The sequence below is a fragment of the Peromyscus californicus genome, unplaced genomic scaffold (assembly GCF_007827085.1).
Source record: "Peromyscus californicus insignis strain IS unplaced genomic scaffold, ASM782708v3 Scaffold_17__1_contigs__length_78620276, whole genome shotgun sequence".
NCBI lineage: Eukaryota > Metazoa > Chordata > Mammalia > Rodentia > Cricetidae > Peromyscus > Peromyscus californicus.
This window is the reverse complement of record NW_026294469.1, coordinates 22,963,896-22,985,856: the sequence shown is the minus strand read 5'-3', so window position 1 is coordinate 22,985,856 and position 21,961 is coordinate 22,963,896. Positions and strand designations below refer to the sequence as shown.

At 41.9% G+C, this 21,961-nt stretch overlaps 1 long non-coding RNA gene across 1 annotated transcript; it reads left to right on the top strand.

The window, feature by feature from the left end:
• The first annotated feature begins 516 nt into the window (after nucleotides 1-516).
• Nucleotides 517-21,466, top strand: LOC128112422 (uncharacterized). Its single transcript, XR_008218987.1, has 5 exons — nucleotides 517-896; nucleotides 1,365-1,543; nucleotides 16,067-16,212; nucleotides 17,169-17,273; nucleotides 20,630-21,466. It is a non-coding gene; the product is annotated as an uncharacterized LOC128112422 (long non-coding RNA).
• Nucleotides 21,467-21,961: the final 495 nt, after the last annotated feature.

Genomic DNA, 21,961 nt, shown 5'->3' with positions numbered 1-21,961 from the left:
GTTATAAGCAAAGGACTACCAGAATGGTGAGAAAACGTTTTCTGTAAGCTTGCCAAAATATTTACTTTTTCTGCCTTTTTAACATGTACTTTATGGGATTGACTTATGCTGAAGCAAGAGCAACAGATAGTTTTGCCAGCTAGCCTCCAGATAGAACCATGAAGGAGAATTCAGTTAAGTGTTCAGGGGCCCAGGATCTCGTAGCATTCTCCACCAAAGGCACCATCTGCAAGCAGGCTGGGCTACCAGCCTCACCCCATCTAATGCATGCAGGGAAAGAGTATCTTTCTAATCACCTTGGTCAGCTACCTAACTCGCAAACCTCCAATTCCACCAGGGGAGAAAACACTAATATAGCTTATCGTAATTAAAAACACTCTGGTGCATGTTTAGATAAGGATATTAGGAACTATTGGTCATATGCATTTCTAATTAGCTTAGTGCATGTGCTAGCTAACACCTCGATAGTATATATTAAAGTTCATTTGTGCACACACACACACACACACACACACACACACACACACACACACAATGCTGCAAATACTGACAAGTTTTACAAAATGGCAAAATTAAAATTTCCTTGCAATGGCCCTTTCCCCAGTCCCCATCTGGACACCCCTTGGGGGCTGGCATGAGAAGTCACCTCAGCTGGTGTCCCTTTGATGGCTGTAGCTCCTGGTAGATCATCCTTGTCCTCTCCTTTGGGGGGTCTCATTTCACCCCATCTTTTTCTTCCAGGCATCTGGACACCACTCCAGCTGATGCTGTATTCAGAGACTCATTTTCTTTTTATTTCCTCCCGAAAAGACTTGAATGACTGATCGGTAAAAGACTTGACTGTAAGCATGGATCCAAATACTCAACATCAGAAGTCCTGGCTCTGCTTCCCTAACGTGAGTTCTTAGTCCTCATTAAAACAATCATTCTACCCACTGCCTAAGATGAGCAAGGAATAATTATGTTCCATCTGGGAACATTTGCTTTAGATCTTAGACCATGTCGATAAATGAAGAATGAACTAAGATTTTTATTGCCAAGACAGGTTAATTCTCATCTTAAATCATACATAATCAGCTCACACTTATGGACAGGTATAGAGATGGCTGAAGGGTTAGTCAGGAGGAGGTGAGAAGCGCATGCGTGAGGGGAGAATATGAGGGTAGGGAGAAGGTGGTAGGAATATGGTTGGTACTATGGGAGGCTGGACCTAGGAAATGTAACATTTCAAATATCTCCCATAAAAATTCTCTAGTTATCCAGCCACCCAAATCCTTCTTTCTCCCCCAAACTTGTAAAATTTGCTTAGTACACTGGTAAGAGTTCTATAACACTAAGATTTGTTTTGTAAATTTTTATTCTAGAACTAAACAGAAAAATTCCAGGTTTTAAAGTCCTAATCTTACCGTAGCTGAAGACATCATATGCAGCCAATGATGAACCAAGACTTGGAACAAAACTCGTCAATATTTTTTAATGTTAGAGTTCTGAGTAAACAGATAACCAGGTTTATTATTCAGTAGTAGAGACATCATGTTACTAGGTAAGTTCTAAAGCTATAATTTTGTGGTTGCCATGGTAATGGTAACAGTGGGAGTGTTGTTGGCTACTGTAGACTGAACTAGAGACACTGAATGGTTATCTGCAGGGTGTCAATATGAAGCTTATTGTTGAACGAGTCCTTACTGCGCTGTCTTGGTCTCCTCGATTTTTAGCAGCCTAAGGAAGAATGAGTTTTGTGTCTGCCATTGTCTGCCGTATGTCACCCATGCAGGCACACGAGCTACCTCACTTCGTAACACCTGGAATCACCCAATGGTTTTAAGTTCAAGGAGATTTTTTTTTTTTGCTCTTTTAAAAAAAAGTCTAGAATTTTTACATATATTTGCATGTTGACTTTTAAACATATGGAATCATCTATACAAAAATAAATTTGATTGCATCCTACTATTTTGCAGGCCAAATTCAATTCAAAGAATTGGCATGCAAAAAGAGGTCTCAGTTGATTAGTAGAAAAAAAGAAGAAAAATGCATATTGGGATGTAGGGACTTAAGGGAAATGAAGAAGCCATTTTCAAACCTTACTGCATTCATGAATGGGACCCTTTAAAAAGAAAATTTAACCCAAGAAGACTAATTCAATCGACTTTAAAAATATCCCTTTTTTCACTACTCATGGTCCTGTCTTCATTTCTATAGCAGAATGGCTGAAGAAGCACCTGAGGAGAGCCAGATGGCTGCTTCAGTAGAGTCTTGGCACTGAAGATGTCATTGTCACTGATTTGTATGTGACTGCTGTTTCTTTGTGGATGTGAAATATGAAGGAGTTAATTTCAATAAAGTTATCAGGGGCTGCTACCTCCCTCTCAGCTTGCAATTTCCTCTAAGAGAAAAGTGCTTTGTGTTCTGGTCTCTTACCAAATGCTCACATTGACCTCCCTCATTTTCAGAATTCACATAGCAACTGTTGCTATATTTTCAGAAATAGGGTTTTCCTCTTTCTTTTTTCAGCTAGAAAAACAAAATGCAACTGAAAAAAAAAAAACAAGTTCAAATGTTCAAAGTAGAAAACATTCCCCAAATCACATAGCCAAGGGATAATTTCTTTATCTTGCAAAACTCCCTGATGACATATATTATCTTATGATTTTATTTTCAAAAGTCAGCTTATTTCAGATGTATGAAATTCAACTTTCCTTTTGTTGTTGTTGTTGTTATTTTTTAACTTTGCAACATATTGAGAAGATTTCCCCATGCCAGGTTATAAATCTCTTTCTTTTTTAAAATGCATGTTCAGTATTCTGACTTTTTACTGTTCCACAATTTAACTACTAGCACCTCATTGATAGTCCTTTAATGATTTCCAATCATTAATTATGAATAATTTTACAATATTTTACAACATATTAGTGTAAATGTTCTTTGTGTCCATTTGTGATGTTGCAATGAGGAGGAAAGTTATGCTGTTTCTTAAAATGAAATTATATAGAAAAGGACAGAAAAAAAGAGCAGGTTTCGAACCTTTCACCAAACTATCTCCCAGAAAGATTGAGAAGTTTATACTACCACCAGCAGCAAACACAAGGGCTTGGATGTGCTTTCTTGGGCATCTTATACGTAGGTACACTGGTCTAAGCTAGTGCAGTGGTGATGCTATAATATAGGTACACCCTGACATATGGAGTTAAATCTTTGCCCACAGAGTTCCTAGGACCCAGGATACATACCAGCTGTACACAAGACAGTCAGCTGAAAGTGGGGGGAAGGGGAGAAATATTTCTTTGGCAAGCCTTTCAAGTCAACAGTGGCTTGTCATGTTATAGTTAACCTTCATTGCTAACTGGATTGGATTTGGGATCACCTAGGAGACATAGACCCCGTGTATGTCTTCAAGGGCATTTCCAGAGAGGTTTAACTGAGGACAGAAGATACACCTTGAATGTGGGTGTTCTAGACTACGTAAAATGGGGGAGGGGTGCTAATATCACCTCTCTCTCTGCTTCTTGGTCTACTCAGATGAGAGCAGGCAGTCATGCGCTACTGCTGCCGTGCCTTGGCCATCCTGATGGACTGTATCCTCTCAAACTTTGAGCCATCTTTCCCCTCTTGAACTGTTTTCTGTCAGATATTTCATCACAGCAATATGCAGTATAACCAGTAAAGGGTAGTTCTTAGCAGTGGTGCTTCACTGGTTAACAGCTTCGACTCAGAGTCTTTGGACCCATTTCAAGACAATGGTGAGCTACCAAACTTGGCGTAGCGGGAGAAGGAGGATGTTTCTCTAATGCAAAGGGCATGATAGAGTGTGATGTGATCTACTTTAACGAACCAGAAACGAAAGTTTTATGCTTTGTTTAGGTCGTGACGGAGCCTCACTGGGCAACGTAACTAACTTCATTAACTTTCACAAATTCCCAATTCTTTGAGACACACGTACAAGTGGCCCCCAAAGCTTTTGCCTTCATTCACTCATTCACACTCATCCAGAAAACACTCTCTAGATGGATACGTGTCAGGCATTGTGCTAGATAAAATGAGGGAGACGGAACAGCATCTCAAACTGGCTCTTTAAGTTCATCTTCAATGGCAACCAGGCATGCTGATTGTGCAACACCATTCTTTCCTCGCTACCCCCTCATTTCCGTATACAGTGTGGACATTTTTTTTTTCCAATGGCCATCTTTAAAGACATGACAAAGCATATACAGTGTGGACTTTTATCTCCAATGGTCATCTTTAAAGACACAACAAAGCACAGAATACTACTGTGAGTTGTTCAACATAAGAAACCTGCCACATCCAAAGTGTCAGGGTTCCTGTTGTAGGAACAGAAAAACAAGAAGGTCAGTTCCTGTGCTCACAGAGCTTGTCCTGCTACAGGGAAGCAGACAGGCTCAAGGCATTCCCTGGTGATGTCTGAACTATAGATACAGGAATGATGATGCTATGAGGTCATAAAACTGAAAAAAAAAATAAGATAAATTCTCTATACTGTGATGTGGTAGACAGAATAGTCATGCCCTAAAATGTCTGTGGTTTAACTCCTGGAGTCTGTGAATACGTTATTTTAAATGCAAAAGGGACTTCTGGGTATCATTAAGGATTCTGAAAGAGGGAGAGTTCTTGGACAATCTAAGTCCAGTGTAATCACAGGGTCCTTGAATAGGGAGGAAGGAGGAATGGGGTAGGGGTAGGGTGGGGAGGCATAGACTATGGACAAAAGGTAATGCTTAAAGATAAGTTTTAAGATGTCAAGGGGGTCATTCGGCAAAGAGTGAAGATGAGCTCTAGAAAATGGAAAAACAAGGAAATGGTTCTCCTCTTTAACCTTTGGAGGAAACACAGATATGCTGGAACTTTGATGTTAAACCACTAAAAGCCATTTTGGATTTTAGTTTTTATTTATCATACAGGGCTACATAAGGTCATTTTCAGGTCAGTTTCTCACGCACCGGAAGCATATTCTCCCCCATTCTTTGTTACTCTCTCCCTTCACATCCCCTTTGGTCCTCAGACAGTTTTGTTCCCACTTTCATATTTTCAGTACATATATGTAGCTATGTATCTATAATGTCTACGACCTGCAAGTGAGGGAAACATACGGCAGCTGCCTTTCTGAGACTGACTGAATTTGCTTTGTCTCATCATCTGCAGCTGCATCCACCTTTCTGCAACTGATGGCGTATCTTCATCCTTCTTTCCAGCTGTCCTGGAACTCACTCTGTAGACCAAGCTGGCCTCAAACTCAGAGACCCAACTGCCTCTGCTTCCTGAGTGCTAAGATTAAAGGTGCTGACTACCATGCCCAGCTCAATGTAGTTTTTAATCTGCCTTTCTGTGGTGGCTAAGGATGTGTCTGATTTTTTTTTTATTCTTATTGACCGTACTGTATCTTTTGAAAACTATGTGCTCATATCATTAGCCCATTTATTGGTTGGGTATTTTATTTCTTGTTACTTAGTTTTTCAGTTCTTTGTGTGTTCTAGACATTACTCTTCTGTCACATGTACGGCTGGCAATGATTTTTCTCTCGTTTTGAATTTTTTTCTTCCATAATTATATGCTAATAAATATTTTTTAAACCACTACACTTAGGATTTCTTATAACCGCAACTGAATGAAGATTAGAGATAGTTAAGGAATGGATTGCAGGGGAACGTTATTTGAGGTATTTGCAGGATTCTGTAGGTGGACATACAAAATGGGCTTGCAGGGGACAGAAAAGCAAGGGAACAGGCACAGGTGTGAGAAAAGACAAGGTGCAGAGTTTTCAAACGTGCAGTTCCTTCAAGAAAGGAGAATCCCAGAGCAGAGACATAAAACCAAAACCTGAAAAACAAAAACAAAAACAAAAACCTGACTGTAAGCACACACTGACTAGAGATGGCTTCAGAATCAAAGCCAAGGAGGTCACTCACCAGCAAAGGCAGGAAAGAGGTTTTGCTCTTAAAGACTCAGCTAGTGTCATGTGAAGTGGAGTGGGAAGGACGTGTCATCGGAGAGCAACGCAGTGCGAAGGGGGCAGGAATGTGGCGGCAAGAATGAAAGCAAGGAGACGTAGTTAGGGAGTAGCGCCGCACTGAGCCAAGGTGCCTGAACTTCCGCAGGACAACACGGGAGGGATTGGAAGAGGCCAGGGAGGCGGTGTGCTGTGTTCCTGTGCCCTCTGTAGACTGCCATCTACCTGCTTCAGGGCCAATCTTTGACATAAAGAGGAGGGATTATCTTCTTTGGTTGGACATCCCATTTACATGAACCTATAATTTTAACTGGCATGCATAGAGCTGACTTGTAAGGTTTTGAAGTGGGGCAGCATTGTGGGATATGTAGAATGTCAGAGCAGCACTTGGGAGCCACAGAGTATAATGTAACTGGGTTGCCTGGAAGCCAGGGGCCTGGGTTACACAGTTTCCTGCAATAAGCATCATGAACTTGAGAACGTCATCTTTGTTTCTCAGACTCTTTCTTCCCTTACTGAGATAAGGTGTTTTTTATGTGGTGGGGATATAGTTCTGTGGTATTCTTTAAACATTTTTCACACTGACTGGGTTTTACAGGCCCAATTCCTTCCTCAATCACTCATCCTTAAGTGACCACAGGCTTCCGTTGCTTTGCAAATAGCAGGTCGCTAGGCAAACTTCCATAGTCATTTGGTACAGCAGACCAGCCGAGAGCCCAGAGCCAGCACTGACTGATACCAGGGCTCAGTAGCCTGGTAGAGTGGAGGGTGTTTTAGAATGTAGGTTTGGTTGAAGACTTAGAAACTGAAAGAAAACAGAAACTGAGATCATAGAAAGAAAGGCATGCAGCAAAATGTGCTGGGCCACCCATGCAGAAACATAGTAAAATGATAAGCAAATAGCATGAAGTGAACAATCAGTTAAATTTCTCACACATTAGCAGAAAAACAAATGGGCCTCAAAACCGAAACAAAATGACAATAACAACAACAACAACAATAACAAAACCCATGGAGGGATCACCCTAGACATTCCCATTTATGACCAACACTAATTGTCAAGTGTAAGAGGATTGACCACACCAGTCATCAACAAACAAGAATTTTTGGTATTAGCCATAGGTTAAGTGCTCTTCGAATGTGGTCATGACTAATCCTGGGTGTAAATATTTCAAGGGTGACTCAGAGTCACTGTTGAGTGCATGGTTTGTATATTTCCTCAGAAAATGTTGACACTGGGGATGAGACAGGGAATTGGGTAGAATTTGGAGTTAAGTCAAGTTGAAGCACTGGTGGGAGATGGGCTTTGACAGAGGAAAGGCTTTCTTCAGACAGAGAGCAAGAAAAGCCCTTCCTTTCCTCTCTAGGAAAGCTAGTGATACTTGTAACCTCCCTAGATTTAATGAAATTCTCCTCTCTCCTCCTGTCACTCTCTCCCTCCCATGCTTGCTCTCGTGGGTGTGGAATACAGAGGTAGAGGTTAATGTCGCATCTTTCCTCAATCACTATCTTCCTTTTTTTTTTTTTTTGAGATAGGGTCTCTCCGTGAACATGGAGTCCCTAGAAGCAGTCTAGGCTGACTCCCCAGCGAACTGAAAGGATCCTCTTGCCTCTGCATCCTGAGTGATAATAGCATTGCAACATGAACTGCTGTGCCTGGCTTCTTAACCTGAGCGCTGGGGAATCAAACTCGGTCCCCACGCTTGTGCAATAAGCGCTTTACTGAATGAGTCACCTCCCCAGTCTCTTAGTCAGGTTCTTGTGGTCCTGTGTGTTGCTGAATCAAACCCTCAGCAGTCATCTTTAGTTAAGAAAATCACGGAGCACCCAGGTGATGGTGGGGGATGTTGCAGTTTAAGAGCACAAACTTTGGGAGGTAATGTGGGAGGCCAGCTCCCACCTTTTAAAAGGGTTCCTATGAGAAGAGAGGATTAAGAAACTTTAGATAGAAAGATAGTAGAGAGGAGACAGACAAACGACACAGGATAGCTTCAGGAGGACCTGGATCAAAATCCACTGGCCCCTTATGTCTCTTTAAAAGGGCTTTTTATAACAATGCCAAGGGGCGGGGCAAAAGACCTCCCCCTTGCTAGATCAAAGCACACCACACAGCCAAGTGCAGATGCTTCCAAACACCTGGTAACCATGCCCACGGTCCAGTCATTCCCCTATGCAGCCCTGCTGGGTAAAGCAAGCTCAGATTCTTGGACCCTAAGTTAGTTCTCACTAGGAAACCTCTGTGGGTCTCCACAAGGTAACTCAAAAGAAATATGTTCATTATCAGTCTTTATGGTTAATATTGGAAAATCAGCACATTAGATGAATAAGTATGTGTCAACTAAACTTGCTACTATATGGCCACTGCCTTTACTTGCTAAATAGACGGTGTTTCTGAAAATCCAGAACTCACTTAGTATTCATGTTGGGAATCACTTCACTGGAAAATCAGTGGTTATAGAAGTGTGAGCTTATGTGTGGGTCTTCAATTCTAATTCATTGATCAAAAGGCATTTTTTATACAGTATCATGCTGCATGTATTACTATAGCTCAATAGTATAATTTGAACCTACTGCTATACTTCTGCCAAATGAGAACTGATATTTCCTCTCCCAGCAGGTGTTAATTGCAAATAGCTTCCTGGTTATGGGTGGGATGTCTTGCTTATGTTCACTTTCCTATGCTGGAATTTGGTCTCGTTTGAACCTGTACATGTCTCCAGCATGGTGTCACAGTATCTGTGAGTTCACATGAGTGTCATCGCTGCTGTCATGTTAAGTCATGATTCAAGGAGAAGGTTCATCAATCCAAATCATCATGGCCAAATTAATGAAAGCAAGCCTTTTTAAAAAAAATTTGTGTACACAGATTGCCTCCCCCTAAAGATGGGGTTCAAGAGATCAGCAATGGTCATGGGGAAGGTAGGTGCTTTTACGGATCAGGAGCAGAGGGTTTCCAAAGCGGGGAGTTGGCAGGCAAACAGGCAGGGTTATAGAAGCAGAACATAAGCATAACAAGTTGGTCATAACAACCTCTTGAAACAAAGACATGGTTGCAAGGTGGTCCTAATAAGATTGTCATAACAAGGTAGTCATAATAGCCTTTGAATCAAAAGACACAGTTGTCATTTCCTGGAACAGGCAGTGCAGAACCATTTCTAGTTAAGATTACAGGTGGGTCATAGCCCAGTCCTCAAGAAATGGAGGTATAATCATAAACAGGAATGGATCTACTTTGAGTTGACTATAAGATAACTTTCAAGTCCAAGATGGAGGCAGGCTGGTTTATCATTGACCTCTTATATATCTCTACCAAGTCCTTGATAGGGTCTTAGCATTCTTTTTGGGTGGGTGGTGGGTGGAAAAAATTTGTAATGTATTGGAAGATGCATAGCCTGATCATATATCTGTTTGGTTAGCATAGAAAGAACTAAGAACAAATAATCGTAGTATGCCAATAGGTACTATAGGTATTAATGGTACTGTAGGTAGCCATTTTGTCCCCTTTTCCAGGGAGTTTCCTTTTGATCTAATATTTCAACCTTTTGTTGAGGATAAGGAGCAAGGAATTCTCTTCTGTTACTGCTTCTCAGTTGAAAGGACACTGTTGTCAGGGCCCAGGAGAGCTGGAATGTTAGTCCAAGGCTGGGAGGTGATTAGGACAATGGGGCATTTATCAGAAGCATCTGGTTTGCTGACCCAACTGAAGAGCCAGGGAGCAATCACATCTGCTAGACTAGTTTACATCAGTTTTCAACAAGTCCAGGGCTTTCCGGTTTTGTAGGACTACCTGGGGCTGATGTGGTGTAGGTCACCTTTGGAGTAGTTTGTAGTCCACAACTGATATGTGGATGGTGTCTACCAGCCAAGTGGAACTCTGACAAGACAGATGCAGACCAGGGACAGGAGTTGAAGAACTTGAAGGAACCCTGTCTAATTGGAGTTTCCCCCTCAGGAATAGGCAATAGGCAGGGAGTGTAGGCTGTTGATTGACAGGAGTATTTATCTGGAGTCCCTTTGGCCTGTGAGAGGTGGGTCAAAGTCTAACAATTTTAATTCCCTGGAGCTTACATTACCATTGTTTCAAGTCTGCACTGAAATCCTTATTGTGTAAAGAGCAAGGAACAGTTATCTGTTAAACAGCTGGAGTAGACTCACACTTATAGCAAAAGCAATGACTTTGGCTTAAAAGCATGAACTTTTTTTTCCTGTCCAGAAGGCTGAGTATATAGATTGGAAAGAGATGTCTTTAGCATAATGAGAAATATCTTTAGTTTATATTTAAAAGACAACCAGAGGAAATTTGAAATCTCAAGTTTTTGACTGATAATAGTAGTGCTTTATCAGCTTATCAGCACTTTATTGATGCTAAAATGTTGAACTTTTGAATCTTAGTATAACAATAGCAACTTGTATTTATATACCTTAAGTCATTTTAGATCCTTATTATTTATTTAGACTTTTTATACCCTTGGATGTTTATAATTTAAATTATTTTTAGATCTTTATAACTTATATAAACTTCAAACTTTTTTACCCAATTATTTGCCATTAGACATATAGAAATGGTTGCTTATTGAGGGCAGTCATTGAAAAGCAAGTTCTTTAAAATAGCAAGAGTTACATGTGAAATCTGTTTATCCTTTAATATGAAGCTGTTAGTAAGGAAAAAGTGACTGTGAGTTTGCCCTTTTTTATCAGGTGACCTAATAGCTCTAGAAAAGTAAGGCCTGGTTTTTACATATAGAATGCATTGACCAGATGCTGGTAAACTGATAAAGCTACAGTTAGCTGGTTAACACCATCAGAGATCTGAGAAGGATAAATTATAGCAGGAATAGAATTCAAATGACCCGCGTATCAACTAGAATGACAGAGACTTACCACTACCTAGGCAGTTACCTCAGGCACCTGTGGTCTCGATTGCTTAGTTGGGGTCAGTGATCATAGGTCTTCAGCTGTCACATAAGACAGCATTAAACCTTGAACTAACTGCACAGGACAGTATCAGCCTTAGGCTGACAGACCCAGAAGGTCTGAGATATTTTCTGGTGGAGGAGGAACTTGGGGAAACCGACTTCACTTTGACAAGGCAGAGTATGCCGTCAACCTAGCAGTGCCCACAGTTTGTGCAGTACCCTGGCAGCAGGCAGGGCATGGGGCAGTTTTACCCATTGGTTAGCTTTACCACAATCCAGATGGCTTTGTCAATAACCCAGTGTCTTCTTTGGAGACCTGAGGGTTGCCAGTAGGACCTGGCGTTTCTGTCTATCATAGGAAGTTTTTTTTTTTTTTCATTAAACATTTTAAATGCCATGTTCAGCAGATCTCTGAAAAGTTTTGAGGGCCATCTACTAGGTCTACCTGATTTTAAATTAACTTTATTTGTTTTTACTTATTTGCTTTAGGTTTAACCTTGTAAGCACATACAGGAGGCTAAATAAAGCTTGTCCCTGTAAATGATTTATATTTGTGAAAAATATGATCATTTGTAAGGTGACTATTAATTTGCATGTCTTATTTATCTTTAACAGTTTACAAGTTAGTCATTTTTTGTAAGATTAGAATATTACAGTTTTATTCTTGCTAAGCTTAACCTTTAAAATTGCTATTCTTGAACTGAAGGTGTTTTAGTATAAATCATAAATACAGTCCGTAGGGAGACCGGCAGCTTTACTTTCCTGGTTCTTTCATAGTGCACCATTATAGAATATGACAGTTTCTTGTATGACTCAGTTTATCAAAATAGCTAACGCTTAACCAAGTTATTAAAGACAAAGAGGCTAGACATAAGTTAGCCTGCATAGCCCCGAGGTAAGGAGGGACATTTTACAGGCTCTTTGTCAGCCTGCTTAAGTCATTGTCTTGCTGCACCAAAAGATAGTAATATCCCAGTTTCTGATGCTTACTGTTTGGTATTTATAGTTGTGGCCCTGACTTTAGTCAGCCAGCCAGCAATTATACTGGGTGTCTGGGATTCCAGTGTATCGCTGAGCCTTTCTCAAGATGAGCCTTTAAACAGAAAAACCATGTTTCACGGTTGACATTTTAGTGAAAAAGAACAGTTAGCCAGAAGCAGAACTCTAGGAGTTAAAAAGCAAGGTTAGTGTATGTATTTGGAGACTTTCCCAGAACTATGGACTTTGATGGATTAGGTTTTTGTTTTTGTTTTGGCTGGTGGTACTGTCTATGTGCTTGCTGAGTTTTATAGCCTGAGTGGTAAGACTACCTATGTATAAATATCTAATTATTAACCCTATGTTATAATTTTTTTTTTTTGGTTTTTCGAGACAGGGTTTCTCTGTGTAGCTTTGCGCCTTTAACCGCCCAAAACTTCTGCTAAGATATAACCTTATCTCAAGGTGTATACCACTATTATATAACTTCCTTTACCTCAGGATTTTAAAGCTTGTTGGATATGGTTACAAATCTATAAAATTTGTAATAAAAGTTGACTTAGTTTTAAGTCAAGTTGACTTAGTTTTAAGTCAAGTTGACTTAGTTTTAAGTCAACTTTTATTACAAATTTTATATATTTGTAACCATATCCAACAAGCTTTAAAATCCTGAGGTAAAGGAAGTTATATAATAGTGGTATACACCTTGAGATAAGGCTATATCTTAGCAGAAGTTTTGGGCGGTTAAATGAAACCAATAGTCTAATTTTTTTTCCACTCTGCCATGATCCTTTTCTCTACAAAGTCTGGTAACTTGCTTGACATAGGACAGAAATTTTCCAACTCCAGAGCCAGCTTTTCAATACAGAACAGCATAAAACAATATTTCAACATTATCGCCACTCAAAAGACATCTGAGTCCCTGTGAAACTGAATCCAGTGACTAGAAAGACATTTGGAGCCCTGGCTATCCAAGTAGCATAGCAGTCATGCACAAAGCAGCCCAGGGTGGCAGTCTTGGGAGATGGGGTCTGATTGTCCCAACCCAGTAGCATGGGAGTGATGGAAGATAGAGCTTGGTCCAGCGCCTAAGTCTGCCTGTAAATGGAGAAGATTAGTGGGGCACAGAAGCACATACAAGAGGTAGAGACCACAAACATGAAACCAATACACAGACCACAGGCTAGAGGACTGTCCAGCTTACTATTCTTACCGCTCATGTCATTCTTCTGTTTCAGTCTCCCTGAGTCAGAACACACAGAGACAGGCAAAACACAAGACAAGACACAGAGTAAAAATAACAATAGGAAATAATAACAACAGCAGTTGGGGTCATTCAGAGATTCACCAGTTAGATCAAAGAAGTTTTTGTTGTTATTATTGCTGTTGTTGCTGTTTTAACAAAATAGGAGGCTTTTTCTCAACTGCCTCCCAGGCACCAGGAACCCACCAGAGACTTCCTAAGTGTCAGATTTTCCTTGGTTTAGTTAGGCTGGGCCTATCTGATTTCTGTCTTGGCTCCCAGTGATGTCTGGCAGCCTGTGATGGGCCTATCCAATCTCTTGCCACCTACTATTGAGCATTGTCCTTGGAGTTCCTAGGTTCTGTTGTGCATCCTAGGCATTGAAACCCTGCCAGTGGGTGCTCAGGTGCCAGGCCTCTAGGATTTCTATCTCAGCTCTCAGTCTCACCAGGGTGTCCCCAGGGTCCTAAGGTGTGTCAGAAAAAGAAGTGGTGTCTCTGGCTGAACTCTCAAGTAACAAAATAGGCCATTTGACTTCTTAATTGTTGCTTTGGGTAGAGGAATATTGGATCTAGTTAGACACCCACCCTCATGCCCCTAGATCAGGATTCTACAGAACCAGATGTCACAGAGTATCTATGACTTACCAGAGGAGGCCTCTGTAAACAGATGCTTGTTGCTTTCTTTTGATGCGGTCTCTGGAAATGAAAGCATGCCCCAGGGCCTTGGAATGTCTCCAAAGTGTGCACCCCCTGGGAAGCAGCTCTTCAGTCCTGGAGGGCTAGAGGAGGAGGTCCAGCTTCTGAATACATACTGGAGTCTTGATCTCAGTGGGGCCTCCAAATGTTAATCCCACAGATTCAAGGAGAAATACCATCAACCCAAATCATCATGGCCAAATTAATTAAAGCAAGCAATTAATTGAAGCATTATTTTTAAAAAATTATGTACACAGGCTGTCCCTCCATAAAGGCAGGGTTCAAGAGATCAGCATTAGACATGAGGAAGATTTTTTATATATATATATTAAGAGTAGTGAATTTCCAAAGAGGGGGAGTTGGCAGGCAAGTAGGCAGGGATACAGAAGCAGAACAAAGCATAACAAGCTGGTTATACTACAAGGTGGGCACAACAAGGCAGTCATAACAACATGGTCATAACAAGGTGGTCATAATAACCTTTTGAAACAAAGACAGAGATGCCATTTCCTGGAACAGGCAGTACAGAATCATTTCTAGTTAAGGTTATAGGTGGGTCATGGCCCAACCCTTAAGAAACAGAGATTTGATCATAAACAGGAATGGATCTACTTTGAGTTTATGGTAAGATGGCTTCCAAGTTCAAGATAGAGGCAGACTAGTTTATCAGTTTCTGGAAGATACTGTTTTCTTGGAGACATTCATCATTTTTGACTCTTAGATTTTTTTTTGCCTCTTCTGCATAGATCCCTTGAGGAGAGGGATTTGATGAAGACATCTCCTTTAGAGCCGAGACCTCTGAGGTCTCTCAGTCTTTGAACATTTTCTAGTTATAGGTTTCTATGTTAATTACTATCTACTAAAAGAAGTCATTTCTCTGATGAGGGCCAAGTAATGACACTACACTCTAGGTCAGTCCTCACACTCAGGAGTCATTAGCTAACAAAAAAAAAAATTGACTCTATGTTTTGTTTTTATGGGTTGTTTTTTGTAGGGAGTATATGAATCACTGAGTGACAGAACTCCTGAGTGAATGTGTATTTTGACATGGGCATAGCCTGTCAAGGACTCCATGGGAAATTGGCAAAGCTGCTACCCATATGGTGCAGACTCAAGAGGATAGGCAAAACTTTCCTTGGGAGTCTGAGTATGAGTGTTTATGGACAATTGATCAGTGATCAGGACTAGCAACTACAGTGTCCTTGTCACAAATGTTTACAGCCTGAAATTGCTGCCTACAGACACCTCCTATCTAGGTAACTCCTTCCCCTGTGCTGTACCTAATAAACACACCAAGGTTTCAGGTTGTATCAGTAGCATAGGAGCCCCACTTGGTCCAAGCTTCACTCTATGAGTATCTGTCTTTTCTTCATTTCCTCATAAACCCTAGGCAGATCAGGGATCCAATCCACAAAACAGGGTTTTGTTACTGTTTGGTTTTAGTTTTGTTTTAAGAGAAAGGAATAATATGAAGTTGGGTGGGTAGTGGGGAGCAGAGGCTCTGGGAGGAGAAAGAATATGATCAAAACATATTGTATGAAAAAATAAAAATAATAGGAAATTATAATAAAAAATAAACTGACTTCTAATGATTTATCACACCTGTAGATCAGTGTACATCTCAACTCTCATTAGATATTTATAGTAGATGGTGATTAACACAGAGACCCACAACTGGCCAAGATGCAGAGAATAAGAAACAATGGAGTGCTCAGCCTTAAATAGATCATCTATAAACATATCCCATCCTCCTAAGACTCGGTGGTCATCGAAGACAAGGGGGCAGAAAAGGCTGTAAGAATCAGAGGCAGTGGATGGATATAAAGAAACAAGACCTAAGACTTGCAGTCATATGACAGTATGCCCAAGTCATATGCACACGTTCCTCAAGCCAAACCAAATCTCAGCATGGAAACAGGAGGTAGACATGAAATCCCACCCCAAGCTGAGGAGCTATTGATAGCTGCTGTGAGAGGTAGAGTCAATTTTTAAAAATCATCCACCCTGGTAAGTTGACCACATTCCAATGTTAGGTCACTCATCCATAAATACATGGTCAGCACAGATTGGACTTGATGGGTGAAAAAAAAAAAAAGAAGAGACAAAGCTGAGTGGGATGGATGTGGGGGGGGGAGTTGAGGGAGGGAGTGAAGATGATCAAAACACATTATATGAAATTCTCAAAGAATTAATAAAAAATTAAAAATAATTTTTAAAAGAATTGCTTCATTGGCATACTTACCACTTATGTCGGTACTGTCCTTTGTTTCAGAGAGTAAAATTCACAACACTCTGAGGAGGCTTTGAAGTAAACCGTGAAGCAAGTAGCATGTCAACATCCTGGTTGCTTTGTGCAATTTTCTTTGTCACCATTAACAAGGAGAATGAAGTGCTGGAAACCTGCCACAGCAAGGCTCAGTGAGTGTTTGAGTGCTTTGCCTTGAGTGCATTTGAATGAAGTATTGGGTGTCCCAGAGGCAGAGGGGAAGTCAAGTGTAGAAAGCAAATTTGCCTGAGGCAGGGCTCATCATTACTTAGGCATGCGTCTGAGTGCTGAGTTAGAGGGCAGAGGCTTCCTTCCCTCTCTGACATTTATCCCTGTAATCCTTTGTTTCATACCACTCCACTGACCCCTAATGGAGATCCATCCTTTTAAATCTTCAAGGTCAGCATTGAGAGAGCCTAGGGGTTCTAGACAGACGATCAATTCAAAACAGTGCTATACTGTGGCAAAGAGCAGACCAGGAGAGGATCAGAAGCAGGCAAAGTGTTATCCTGGCATCCACATGACCTGCTTCAACTTGAAATTTTCTGGACTTTAGGGTCAAGGTTGTAATTGCAGTTTGACATCTGTATTAGTCCCTGATACATACACAGATTACAATGAATCCTTTCAAGGTGTCTGTGTTGAATTCTGATGCTCTAGTCCCTCAAACTGTAGCTATTAGATCCTAGTTAGCAACAGGAACTCTATTTGTCCCAGTCTGCTATTCTTCCCTGAGCTGTTACTCACCATTTCCTGAGGCTAGGCTCCAGCCCTCCAAGTCCCTCACACAGGTAGGTGTAAACCACAAGCATTCCACCCTCTTCAGATTGGTTGTCCCAGAGCTGGGTCCAAAACACCAAGCCACAGAACTCCCTGATAGGCTAAAAGTGTGTCATCACGGAAAGTCCTCAACTGCTTCTCCCTGTATTACATCATGATTGGATGGGACTTGGGAGATGTCTCTGTGGTGTTCCCCTTTAAAACTGGCTACCGCCCCTGCTTCAGGGACATGGTGTGGAGCCTGAACCCTACTGCCTCCCTGATACCAGTTTTTCTAAATAAATTTTTGGCTTGGTCAAACCCTGTCTTTGTGGTGGATTGTTCCTAGATTCTCGGACCCTAACATTTGGGGGCTTGTCCGGGATCTGGGAGTCTACTGGTTCGAGTCTCTGGCCAGGCTGTTTGCTCCTGGCCCTTGTGGCAATCTCCAGAGGTAAGCACTAGAGATTTTTGGGCTGTTGCACCTTTTTCTGGGACCCAAAATAGGAGAAGCTGGATGTAGTATTGCTCCTGGGGACAGGGGGAGACAAGAGATGTCTTGACTCCCCTCTGGATGACTCAGTTGAAGAGGCAACCGAGGCTCCCTCTGGGGAAGTGGCTGAGGCATCTGGGCTCTGGGGCTCAGAGGCAGCTGAGTCATCTGACCTCCAGGACCCCCCAGCTGGGAGTATCTGGAGCATCTGTGTTCCGGGGATCAGCCAGAGAGTCAGCTGATCCCCTTGGTTATGAACAGGACCATGTTTACTGCGGCCCTTGTCTCTCTTTGTGGCGTGCTGCCAGTTTCTGCATGTCTGTCAAGTCAGATTTTTGGTTTCACTTTGTGTCCTCGCTATTGTCCTTCTCTCTTACTTTGAGATCATGGGACAGACTCCATCTTTGGGCCCTAATTCTCCCCTAGACCTTGTTTTACCACATGTCAAAGACTTCAAGAAAGCAACTGAGAAATCGGGAGATTCTGCCTTCCTCCCCGGAAAGCTCCGCACTCTGTCGGTGGCCAACTTTCAGAGTTGACTGGCCTCCCAGGGGCATTGTCAACCTCACTATTTCTCTTGCAATCCAGGCCAAAGTCTTCGGACACCCAGACCACCCTGACCAAATGCCTTATATCGTGGCCTTGTGGACCCCTTTCCCCCAAAATGCCTCTAATCCCACAGATGGGGCCAATCAGAGGGAATACCTCTCTTGCCTGCCCCTCCTTATTCGTCAGCATATAAACGACGAATGCAGAGGCTGCCCACGCTCCCCCTCCTACCTCACCTTCCAAAAGCTGCTGTGGTTGAGGACCATCAGGGGTCCTTCTCTGACTCCTGATTCCTTCTGCTCACCTCCCATATCCACTACAACCCCGCAGGAATTTGGTGGGCCTTTCCCCCATCTCCCTCCTTGAAATTACAGCTGGAGGAAGTAAGAAGAGCTTTGTCTGTCTGTTTTCAATGTGTGGATATGGGCACTGAATGTTCGTTTCTGACTGATCTTGAATGTATGAGTTTACTATGTTCTGTACATTTTGGCTGCAGCCAGCTACCTGGGCTCAGAATTCATCTCCGGGCACTCTGGTCACTGGATCTGATGTAATAGGGATTCAAATGCCTTTAATCCCAGCACTCGGGAGGCAGAGCCAGGCGGATCTCTGTGAGTTCGAGGCCAGCCTGGGCTACCAAGTGAGTTCCAGGAAAGGCGCAAAGCTACACAGAGAAACCCTGTCTCAAAAAAAAAAAAAAAAAAAAAAAAAAAAACAAAAACAAACAATCAAATGTCAATTGAATATGGATAATACTAAAAATTGTTTGATGTTGTTCTGTTTTATTGAAGAGCTGGCTCTGGAATTGGGTTTTGGCTCACCATTTTTTTAGACCCAGACTTGCTTTTAAAGTCTCTGTGTCAAAAATTGGCGGTCAGGAAGAAGAAGAGCAAAGTGTAAGTTAACTGGCTATGGTTAAAAAATCTATAATACTTGAAACAAAAAGGTTAAATCAAAGTTTTAACACAGGGTTAATAATCAAAGGGTTACATAGGCAATCTTAAAAACAAAGACCTAATCCATCAGTGTCAATAGTTCTGGGCAAATATTTAAATGTTCTAATCTTGTTTTATTCATTTTTTTTGCTTTTTTAAACCCCTTTTAATTCTGCTTTTGACTGTTTTTGTTAACTGAAATATGTCAACTCAAAACATGTTTTTTAGGCTTAAAGGCCCACCCTGAGAAAGGCTCAAGACTGCATTGGAATCCCAAACACCCAATCAGTAACTGGCCAACTAAAATTAGGGCCCCAACTGTTAAGCAACAGAAACTGGGATTGTCCTATCTTACGATGCAGTGAGATGGTGACCTTAAACAGTCTGGGGAGAGAACATGGAGAAATTTTTTAACCTACGGGCTATGACTTTTCAGGGTCAAATGACCTTTTTGCAGGAATAGCCTAAGGTTGCCTGCATGTGGGACGCTTGAATCATGATTCACAACAATGCACCACAAAAAAAGCTGATAACCATTGGCTTAAAGGTTTATGTTAACCCCGTTGTTTTTGCTAGCATTGTTAGGCTGTTGCTGTTTCGGTAAACTGAGTTGTACAGGGAACTGTTGTGTTCTAAAATGGTACACTGTGTAAGGATCAGGAAAGTTCCCAGTCTCCTTATGGACTATACTTACGAGTTGAAAGTCTTATCCTGACACTAATAGTCTGTCCACCTCATAAAGGATCAAATCCTTTGATATGTTCAGATTGGCTTCTTATATAGGTTTTCAAAGTTCAGCCCTGAGGTGTTCAGAACTACACTTAGTAGATAATGGTCCTTGTATGATTCAGAGATCTGAGAATACGGCATTTAAAATGCTTAATTTAAAAAACAAAAAAAGCTTTTCATGATAGAGACACGCTGGCTCCTGGAAGTACCTCTATCTTCTCCAAAGATAATGGGCACAGAAGAACCTCCACCTGGAGCTTCCTTTAGATATGGCAAGGCTGGCCACTGGGTTAAAAAAAAAAAAAAACACTGTCCTTCACCTCACCTGCTGCCAAGACCCTGTCCAGACTGTGGACAAGCAGGACACTGGGGAAACTGATCCCCCTGCTTTGCCTAGACAAGGTGGGCTAGTCCCCCCAAGTTTCTGCTCCACAGGAAAGTCTGTTGCGTCTTCTGGGCCTGGAAGCCAAAGACGGATGCTGTCCCCGGATCTCTGCCCAACAACCACAGAGGAACCTGGGGTAGCAGTCTAGGCAGTCAGTAGGTTTGCTTTGCCATTTTAAAGCTCCTTCCCTCAAGGCTTCGGCCACCTTGTTAGCTCATCTGTCAGTTCATTAGTCAGTTAAAGCTACTAGGTTTCTTGTTTTATAAGGGACAGACAGGTTTGCCTTGTTCACAGGTTTCATGTTAAAGATAAACAGGTTTCAGGTGTTACTTTCTAAGAGAACGTGTTTTACAATGACTGTTCTCTAATAACTACTTATGTCTCTGGTAAATGATTCAAGTCCATACAGGGTCTCAGTTCTGATGTTCTAAAAAATGTTCACACTTTTTAACCCAAAGCCGTAGCCTCTGCTGTGACTCCAAGGTGTAAATCTGTCTCAGCTGTTTTACAGACACCAATTAACTGCTTTTTCTACAATATGGATTTCAATACAATGGTAATGCTAATATAGTAAAACTTACCTTTTTTGATAACTAAAATTCATGTAAGCTTCAAGGAATCAAAGTCATAAGGCGTGGATCCACCTGTCAGGTCAAACAAAAATGTTCCAAATGTAATGTTTTTTCTTTAAGTCCCTGAACTTTAACCTCTGTCCATAGTCTGTATGTCCGAAGATTTCCACTTGGCCGATGGACACACTGTCCAGGGAACACCTGCAAAGCATAAGCTGCTGAGCTTCGGACTTGCTGAGAGCCGATGTGAACCAGTCCAGCCCACGTGACGGCTCCCTGTCCCTTCACCTGGATCAGATAATCAGACGCTTCTGATAAATGCCTGGACTAGCCTTCCAGCTTTCCTGGACCCTGACAATTGACACCCCAGTTCAGTTGGAAGCAGCGACAGAAGAGAGTACATCAATCCTGCCCCCATAACAAGTTGAAAAAGGCTAAGTCAAAAGGAAACTCCCTGACACAGGGGTGCAAAATGGCTACCTATAATGCCAATTGATCATACGAATGGTGGGGCCTTTAGTTGCAATTCTATTAATCATGCTACATGCATCCTGCCTGTTGAACTCTATCTCCTGCTTCATTCAAAGGAGGATCAATGCAGTTAAGCTCCTAGTCCTGCGGGCCCAATACAGGACCTGAACCTTTGACATCAGTGATTTGATGACCTACTAGAAGATGCAGGAATGTTAGATCCTAGTTAGCAGCAGAAACTCCACCTTGTCCCAGTCTGCTGTTCTGCCCTGAACTGTTGTTACCCACCATTTCCTGAGGCTAGGCTGCAGCACCCCCAAACGCCTCTCACAGGTATAAATCATAAGTGTTCCACCCCCTTCCAATTGGTTGGCCCAGAGCTGTTTCAAACCGAACCACAGGACTCCCTGATAGGCTGAAAGCGTGTCACCATGAAAGGTCCCCAACTGCTTCTCCCCATATGTTATGATTAGATAGGACTAGGGAGCTATCTCTGTCTCTCTGGTGTTCCCCTTTAAAACTAGTTGTGCCCCTGCCTCAGGGACGCGGTCTGGAGTTCCAACCCTACCGCCTCCCGGATGTCAGTTTTTCTAAATAAATGTTTGGTTTGCTTGAACCCTGTCTTTGTGGTGGATTATTCCTGGATTCTGGGAACTGAACATAGCTAAACTTGGAGGGAGTCTTGAAAGAGGTGATTTTAACCACTAAATCAATATGGCTTCCTAAGAGGAGGAAGTGACACCAGGACACAGACGGAAGGAAAGCTGTGTGGTGACACAGAGAGTGGCTCTCTGCAAGCCGCAGAAGCCGGCGCTGAAACCTTGCTGTGGATCTCCACCCTGCAGGACTGGACGAAAAGAAATCACGGGTTACTGTGTGAGTGTCCACACCGTGAGATGTTTTACATGCCCCAGTAAACTAGTTCAACTCAAATGTCACCAAAGCCTTCAGTTTCCTTGCTAACTTTTCCTGCTGATTCAAATAACAATGATAGGAAGGAAGGAAGGA